This window comes from Pygocentrus nattereri, chromosome 1 (genome assembly GCF_015220715.1).
Source record: "Pygocentrus nattereri isolate fPygNat1 chromosome 1, fPygNat1.pri, whole genome shotgun sequence".
Classification (NCBI taxonomy): Eukaryota; Metazoa; Chordata; class Actinopteri; order Characiformes; family Serrasalmidae; genus Pygocentrus; species Pygocentrus nattereri.
In genome coordinates this window covers 26,020,167-26,029,809 of record NC_051211.1, presented here as the reverse complement: position 1 = coordinate 26,029,809, position 9,643 = coordinate 26,020,167, and positions in this window count along the sequence as shown.

Below are 9,643 nucleotides of genomic sequence, written 5' to 3'. Positions count from 1 at the left end.
AATAAGCATGGTTGAGTAAAAGTGTGCTTGTCACTCCTTGGATATGTTGACATTGTTCAAGTTTACTGAATAACTCTGGAGGCCTCACAGCTTGGGTCAGGCCAAAAACATAAACAGTGTGTTTAATCAAGATATTCAGATATAAAAATAGAGAGGGAGGAGGAAAAATGAGAGGGAGAGACAGATAGACAGCCAGAGACAGTGAGAGAGGGAGGGAGAGAGATAGGGAGAAAATGGATGGTTAGAACTGAAAATACTCTCTCTCTCTCCTCATCTTGCTCTCTCCATCTCAGCCCCAACCCCCCCCCATCTCTCTCTCATTATGTAATATCACTCACAACATGTCTACATACTACATTAGACAGTTCAGTAAATATTTGGGCAGAAATATTCTGTAATTCAGGAATAAAACAGATAAATATTACCACATACATCTGAGGATTTTGCAAATAAAAATAAATAGAAACCACCACTCCCCCTCTTCTGGATATTTTTCCTGTCTATGCTGCACTAACCAAACAGTTAGCGTCTGAACCCAAACAAACAAAACCAGACTGCAAAAACATGGCCACACACACACAGACACACTCACTCAAGCACTCTTCTGTAATAACTGTAATTTTTTCTCAGGCAGGGTGAATGTGGTATAATGTTTACCATTTACTAAAAGTGTGTGTGTGTGTGTGTGTGTGTGTGTGTGTGTGTATGTGTGTATGTATGTATGTGTGTCTGTGTGTATGTGTGTGTATGAGAGTGTGAAACAAACAGCAGTATCAGTAGACCTGGGCCTGGAGCCTGTCTCAGATAAGCCCGAATAAGTTTATATTATGTAAAACACAATTGTGGTTAACTAATTTTTTGAAAGCTGTCAACAATTTTGTGTTATTTATGCTTTATTGATCTACAAGGGAAATTTTTCACTTTGCCATCTAACTACTCCCACTCTGGGAGCAGTGTAGCATCACCAGCAGAGCAGAGGGACTTGAAGCAGCAGGGATTTAAATTCCTTGGCCAAGGGCAGAAACAGGAACACCCAGCTGATCTTGGAATATGAATCTTCCAGCTAGAAGCTCACCTCTCCTACTGCTAGGCTACAATCCACCCACTACTGACAAACCTATCAAACTGAGTGTTTTGCCGACAATCCATTCTGAGAATTTGGCAATGGCTCCTTATTCATGTTTAAATCTGATGCCGAAGGAATTACAGAACATGCAATTCCCCACTGGCTGCAATGCATGTCAGCATGTAGCATATAAACTGTCTGTATGCTACTGTTTCTGTACCTCTGTTTAAAAGATCCACAAGACTTCCTGTTTTGTTTTACAAGCAAGCACACAAGCTCATTCAGGCCTCAATTTTGATCAGTAAGTTCAGATAATATTATTATATGTATACTATATAGAAACAGCCAGTGCAGTTGCAGTTTTTCACTACAGCAAAGCAGGAGCATTATCAGTTGCTTGAAGATTGAAACCAACTTATTAAACAGCCAGAATCAGGTGATGTCCTGCTTGAAAACGTTCAGCTGCATTGACCCTTTACAGATAATACTGGACACTCCTGAGCTAAGCCGTTATTGTGCCATTCTTCTTTAAGTATTTTGATTTTACTGCAAAACAAATTAATGCTTGATTTGCAACAAGTCAAAAACAGTGTAACCTGAGAAGGACCTGAGTGGATTACACTCTACCAGAAGATTGGTCTTGACTGATACAAGAGAGTTTAGGATCCATAATCCTGAACATGGGCATGAAGATCTAGGATTAAATTAAATTTAACATTAGCTGGCTAAGCCTGGCCCAGGTGTGTTTTTTCAGCTAGACCAGAAACAATGAAGCATACACATACACACACACACACACACACACACACATGCACACACACACATGCACTGTCTGAAGGTGGAGAACAGTGAGTGACTGGCAGGCAACAGTGACCTGTCATGCTAAAAACAAATTTCAGAGTGAATTTGGTCAGACACTATATGCACAGAGGACCATCCATTTCATTGGATTAAACCTTCAGGCGAGTGGAGACCAATGAGTGGAAAAAACAGCATGTAGAGTTAGAGAGTGAGTGATGGAGTAATATCTCCAGTGTTATTACTGCTGTTATTAGCTGGGTGTGTCAAGTTATTATTCACTACTCTTATTATGTATATGTCCGTAGCAGACTGTGAGTCAGCTGAAGTAAACTAAACAATTCTGTAATGATCTGCAGCTGGAGCAGTAGTACCAAAAACAGACACACATACTACTACGAACAGTAACACAAAAGGGGCAGTGACAGCAGACATTGCGCACTTTTTTGGATTCACAGTACTCTCCCTCCAGGCTTGCTGCCACAATGAGATGTAAATATTTTCTAAGTGATCTGGAGGAGATTAAATCTGTAACAATGTGTCCAAGGTCCTGTCCAAACCAAATGACCCAGAGATACTTCACATGGCCTCAGGAGTAAAGCAGCATGTGATGTTTCTCAGGACTGTATGCTGAACACTTTCTTCATATATTATGCATCAGCGTTGTACATTAGGCTCACCATGTGGTGTTTCACAGGGCTCTACAATAGGCCCTTAACATGGTGTTTGTTCAATGTGGGCTTTACACTGGGCCCTCCATTTGGTGTTTCTCATTGGACCCTATGTATTTGCCTTCTCAAGGCTGGGCACTCAGCTCTCCACACTTCATACATGTTTATTTCTGTAGGTCAGATGTCTAAATAGATAAATGAAATGTGTAAGTGTAATTACATTATATTAACAGTATATTCTCTGGGAAATCTGGAAGTCTCATCTGCAAACATTTTTACATACATTTACATACATACATCATGTACAGGTCTACACATTTTAATGCACAATTAGTTTACTTGCTAAATGTAACACACTGACAAAAAAATTTGAAAGTGTGTGTGTGGGAGTGTGATGTGTCTTCTCATCACTCATACAAACCTCTTCACATTCTTTAATCTTCCCACTGCAGAAATCCACCCCCCTCATGATCTGAGAGTGAATGTGTGAAATGTAAACTGTTTGGGTTTCACTAAGGACAAAGCTGATGATTGAGTGTGGGGTGGAGAGTGTCGGTAAGGTCAATTCAGGATATGTCAATAGTATATGAGAGAGAGAGAGAGAGAGAGAGAGAGACAGAGAGAGAGAGAGAGAGAGAGAGAGAGAGAGAGAGAGAGAGAGAGAGAGAGAGAGAGAGAGAGAGAGAGAGAGAGAGAGAGAGAGAGATCTAGATCTAAATTCCACAGGTTGACTGGGTTCTTCTGAATTTGTGTGTGTGTGCCAAAGCTTACAAACACTATGAGTACAGCCAGCACCATTCGGTCTGTTCAGCCTGTTAAAACTCACACACAGTGTGTCTGTGTGCGTCAGTGTATGTGTTGGTGTGTGTGTTTCTTTCTATTTCTCTCTTTTTTCTCTTTATGTCTATAATGTATCCTTTTATGTTCTTTTTGTGGTGCCGTTTTTTATGTGAAACTATTGTTACTATTTTTTGTCCAAGGTTTGTGGGACTTAATATTGAACTGAAAACAGTGATTAGTAAATTTTGTATTAACACCTGTATTAAATTGAAAACATTACAAAAACACAGTATTTGATGTTATATCTTTGTATTTTTTTGTAAATATATGTCATTTCAAATATGATGCCTGCTATACGTTCCAAAAAGTTGGGAAAGGAGCATGTTTACCACTATGTTACATCACTTTTTCTTTTAACAACACTTAAATAAATGTTTAGAGACGGAAGGCATCCACTGATTATTTAGCTATACATGTTTTCAGCTGTGCAACTTGATGGCTTTATGATAGACGTCTCTGAAGGCAGCATATGTTGCTCCAAAATGTGTAGATATCATTCAGTGTTAATTGTGCCTTCACAGATGTGCAAGTTACCATGTCATAGTCACAACTATACCCCCACACCATGATAGACCCTGGCTTTTAAATCTTTTTTTAATGCTTGAAACTATTTGGATGGTCTTTCACTGCTTTAGCCCAGAGAACAATATTTCCATATTAGCCATTTTTTAAATCTCTCCACCAAGCTCCTCCTTTTTCTAGCCCTCCAAATCTCTACTTATCAACTGTTGCTATCTGCTGTTGTATGATTCTTCATTAGGTAAGTCTTCATTCCATTATCACTGTGCCAGTGTTTGAATTTGAAGCTCTAGCTGTGGTTAAAAGATGAATTTGTGGGTGTTTAAAGATGGGATTCTGTAAAAAGTAGAGCATGTTAATTCCCATCCATCCAAAACTGGAAAATTTGTAATCTTCTGTTTTCATCACTTTTACTAAGGCTGAAATCTAATGTGACAGTGAATCAAAAGGCAAGAAATGAAGGGAATATGTTTTTGCTTCAGTTGTTAGCTTAAGTTTTTTTTAAGTGTACTGTGTTTCCTCATCTTTGCACATCTCCGATGAATGAGGAAATGAGGAAATACTTCTACATCTGCATCATCATAAAAACGATAATAGTGCATTTTGTAATTTTAAATCCTCCTTACCCCAATTTGGATTTTTATTCCGAGCAATATTTCAGTACTGATACAAAATTGTTAGAAGCAAATTCAGGAAGAGAGATTTTCTGAACAAAATGAATCTAAAATATCCAAACATTGCTGGAATGGAGACCACTACAAAATCTGTCAATTCACTACCAAGTTTCCATGTGTTACGGGGAGCGAGGTAGCGGATGCATGTGCGGAGGTAAGCAACTTTTATTAAGGGCAAATCCAGGGTCATAGTCGAGACAGTCCAGGTTCATATAGCCAACACGGACAGATTGGGGGACAGACATGACATAAACCGGAATAACCAGCAAACAGAGGCCGAGACATCAAACAAAGACCGGCAAACACAGGGCTTAAATACACGGAACAATGAGGGACAGGTGAACACAATCAGGGGCGGAGTAACCAAATGGGGCAGGATTTAAACCAAAACAAAGGAGCACATGGACAGGACTGGGACAATCGTGACACCATGTTAGTAATGTGACATCACTGAAGCATCAGGATTATGATCTTAACGCAGTGGCTCAGTGTTATATGGTAACCTATGATGGATGACTTCGCCTTTACATGAGTCTTGTTGTCAAGGTCTGTGTGGGTGGGCCAGCGCAAATGAATGGGATGACTCAGAGTAAGTGCAAGTAGTGACTTTATTAGACGACTGGACATGAACAAACAAAACATTGAACAAAACGGAAAGAAAATGCAATAATATACATATGATTTACACACACATTACGAAAACATGCTGACTCAAGCTACACGGATGGCTAGTACTAAGAGGTAATTAACATTTTATCAGTGTCCATAACTCCTGATGGTTCTACTTAAAGTGTCTAGAATGTTTCCGCTCACCACATCATACTCAGGTAAATAAAGTTGTTGTGCTATCTTTAAACAAGACCTGATTAAGGGAAGATATGCCTAATTCAATATTAGGTCTTTCAGATTACAATTTGTTCCAGAAAGACAGAGGTACTTCCAGTGGGGGTGGTGTTGCATTATATCTTATAATGAGGCACACAAACACCTGATTGAACTTAAGGATGAAAAATATGAATTCCTAGGGTCTTGGCTCAGACCTCCACATTTGCCACAGAGTGTAAAGTGTATTAAAGTCATCAAAAGAGGTTCCAGTGTTCTTTTTTTTTATTTGACCGAGTTTCTGAGCACCATCCAACAGAAGTTTATCACAGGGGCCACAAGAGTACAGAACAAAGTTGACACATTCTACAATTTTTTGACCAGATCTTTGATCAGGTAGTGCCATTTAATAGAACTAAAGTTGACACACCTTGGAAGACACAGAATTAAGGTGCCTATAGTTAAGAGACAAAAAGCTTTTAAAAAGACAAGAGTGAGTATAAAAAAGATCCACTCTTATGTGACTCACTGAAATAAAAGAGCAAAGAGAAACTATTATGAGAATGAAGCTGGCCATCTCAAGAACTCAGCCAGAGGAAACTGATTCAAGTCAATGAAAAGACTAATGTGGGAGGTATGTAGACCTCCAAATACCCTAAGTATCTGTGAGATAAAACTGCTTCTCCAAAAATTGAACAGCTGTGAGGCGATAGGGAATGATGAGATTCCAGCTTGGGTACTGAAGAATTGGTGTGTGCTCTACCAAAATCTGCAGACTACAGTTCTCCCAGGATTTCAGACAGATATCCTGACTGAGTTGTATAAGTAAGACAAATGAAGGAATCTTAAAAAAAACATTTTGCTCAATGAGACTGAAAATGCAAATAGAAGCATCCAACATGGTTTTATGAAGAACAGATAAACTGTCTCTCCTTATTTGCAAGCTGTGCAAGGATGGCAGAATGCAACTGATGCTGTTAAGATGGATGCCTATGCTGCCTTTATTGACTTTTCAAGGGCCTTTGACACAGTTGATTATGGTCAACATTTATTTACATTAGCCTCCCCTAGTATCTTCAGTTATTTGTGGCTGGTCTCATGTTGTATGCTGGGGAAACTGTGTGTCTTCAGAACAATGTGTACAAGCCTCTTTTATCACCTCTTCTTAGATTACATACACTAGATGAGATGCTTCTTGTGCAGAATCCATCAATTATGCTGACGATTTGACCTAGAACGAGCTGTTGATGGAATCTCTTCCTGGACAGATGCAACCTGCTAAAGTAATTAGTCAGTGGTGACAGATTTGTTTGCCTCTCAACAAGTATTTTAAAAACAAAACCCATAGTCATCAGTTGAGGAAGTCTCACAATTGACCTGATCCTCCTATTTTAACAGATGAAGGAGTATATGGATTCTTTCAAGCTTTTTCATGTTCAGATAAACTCAGATCTGACATGGAATAATCATATTTCCTATATCATTGAGAGAGTTCACCCTCGTACCTTGAGGGTTGCTAAGCATGCAGACTTCCCACCAGATGTGCTGCTTCAAGTTTATCTAACATTCATTCAGCCAGTCTTGGCATATGCTTCTCCTATCTGGACAGGGTTACCTAAGCATCTTGTGGAACAGCTTGAATTTATCAAATAAAGATGTTTGAGACTTATTGGATCAACAAACATTATCCTGCCCACCCTAAAGAAATGAGCTCAGCAGGATCCTACTGGACTTGACATGTCCCTTTCATGTACATTTTTCTGTAAATTGGGATTATTCCCTGCAAAACAGTAGAAATTAGTAGGAAAAGGACAACAGGTACTTGTTTTGTGCCATGGGCTTTTAAACTGTTATTGTGAATTTTTTGGTTGCTTGGGACTGAGAGTGGACTAATTTCATGAAAATTCTAAGGAAGCACTACTTTGCACTGGTTACTATCTGTAATGCTTATTTAGTATGAGCAATGTTTTTTTTTTTTACCTGACTTTACAAAACTCTTGTTTCATGCACTTGTGTGTCATACTATGACATATATTATAACCCCAATTCCAATTAAGTTGGGACGTTGTGTAAAACATAAATAAAAACAGAATGCGATGATTTGCAAATCCTTTTCAACCTATATTCAATTGAATACACTACAAAGACAAGATATTTAATGTTCAAATGGATAAACTTTATTGTTTTTTGCAAATATTCACTCATTTTGAATTTGATGCCTGCAACATGTTCCAAATAAGTTGGGACAGGGGCATGTTTACCACTGTGTTACATCACCTTTCCTTTTAACAACACTCAATAAACGTTTGAGAACTGAGGACACTAATTGTTGAAGCTTTGTAGGTGGAATTCTTTTCCATTCTTGCTTGATGTACAATTTCAGTTGCTCAACAGTCCGGGGTCTCCGTTGTCGTATTTTGCGCATCATAACGCACCACACATTTTCAATGGGAGACAGGCCTGGACTGCAGGCAGGCCAGTCTAGTACCCACACTCTTTTACTACGAAGCCACGCTGTTTTAACACGTGCAGAATGTGGCTTGGCATTGTCTTGCTGAAATAAGCAGGGATATCCCTGAAAAAGAGCATTTCAGCATTAATGGTGCCTTCACAGATGTGCAAGTTACCTCTGCCATGGGCACTAACACACCCCCACACTATCAGAGATGCTGGCTTTTGAACTTTGCACTGATAACAATCCAGACAGTCCTTTTCCTCTTTAGCCCGGAGGACACGACGTCCATGACTTCCAGGAACAATTTGAAATGTGGACTCGTCAGACCACAGGACACTTCTCCACTTTGCGTCAGTCCGTCTCAGATGAGCTCGGGCCCAGAGAAGCCAGCGACGCTTCTGGGTGTTGTTGATATGTGGCTTTCGCTTTGCATGGCAGAGTTTTAACTTGCACTTGTAGATGGAGCGACGAACTGAGTTCACTGACAGTGGTTTTCTGAAGTGTTCCTGAGCCCATGTGGTAATATCCCTTACAGAATGATGTCAGTTTTTAATGCAGTGCTGTCTGAGGGATCGAAGGTCACAGGCATTCAATGTTGGTTTTCTGCCTTACCGCTTACTTGCAGAGATTTCTCCAGATTCTCTGAATCTTTTGATGATATTATGGACTGTAGATGATGAAATGCACATTGAGAAATGTTGCTCTTAAACTGTTGGACTATTTGCTCATGCAGTTGTTCAAAAAGTGGTGAACCTCACCCCGTCCTTGCTTGTGAACGACGGAGCCTTTCAGGGATGCTCCCTTTATACCCAATCATGACACTCACCTGTGTCCACTCAACCCGTTCACCTGTGGAATGTTCCAAAGAGGTGTTTTTTTGAGCATTCCTCAACTTTCCCAGTCTTTTGTTGCCCCTGTCCCAACTTCTTTGAAACGTGTTGCGGGCATCAAATTCAAAATGAGTGAATATTTGCAAAAAACAATAAAGTTTATCCGTTTGAACATTAAATATCTTTGTAGTGTATTCAATTGAATATAGGTTGAAAAGGATTTACAAATCATCATGTTCTGTTTTCCTGTTTTGTTTTCCACAAAGTCCCAACTTCATTGGAATTGCGGTTGTAATAAATATGAAGCTGATCATTGTATGCTTGTTTGGGGTTTTAAATTTTTTTTTAAGTTTTAAATTACAGTGACCTTCTCTGCATTCTTGGTCTAAGGTCTCTCTCCTTATACAGTATGTCTTGCTTATTCAGCTAACTCTAAGCTTAGTTGGATCTAACCCTTGTTGCAGTTGCAACAGCATTGATTTTTTACCATCATAAATGCTTGACATTCCACATATTTTGGTAGTATGGTGTCCTTTTCCTTTTTTTCATTGGCTGTTCATCACACTTTCATGTGCATTTGCGCAAAGATTAATCAAAACATGAGTATCTTAACCTGGATTAACAGAGAAAGTTCTTAACCACTGTTTAAAATTAGTTAACCATATCAGTGTTTTGTAGGTTTTGTGAAGCTGTAAGCCTGTCAGAAAGTCTGTGTAAATTGAAACTGCTTAGTTAGCCCCCCCTATTTCTTGTTGTTCAGCTATGTGTATGCCAAAATTAATGGGAAAATGTTAACATGTCAAAACACAAACAATAAACATACCATTGTCTTTAAGCTCCAGGTGCATACATTATTTTCTGAGACATGATTATGCAGTTGTTTTTTTCTTTTTTTCGCTCAAGCATCTTAGACAACATAATAGTGCAGTAATATCCCAGATTAGGCCCATTGTTACCATGGCGACTGT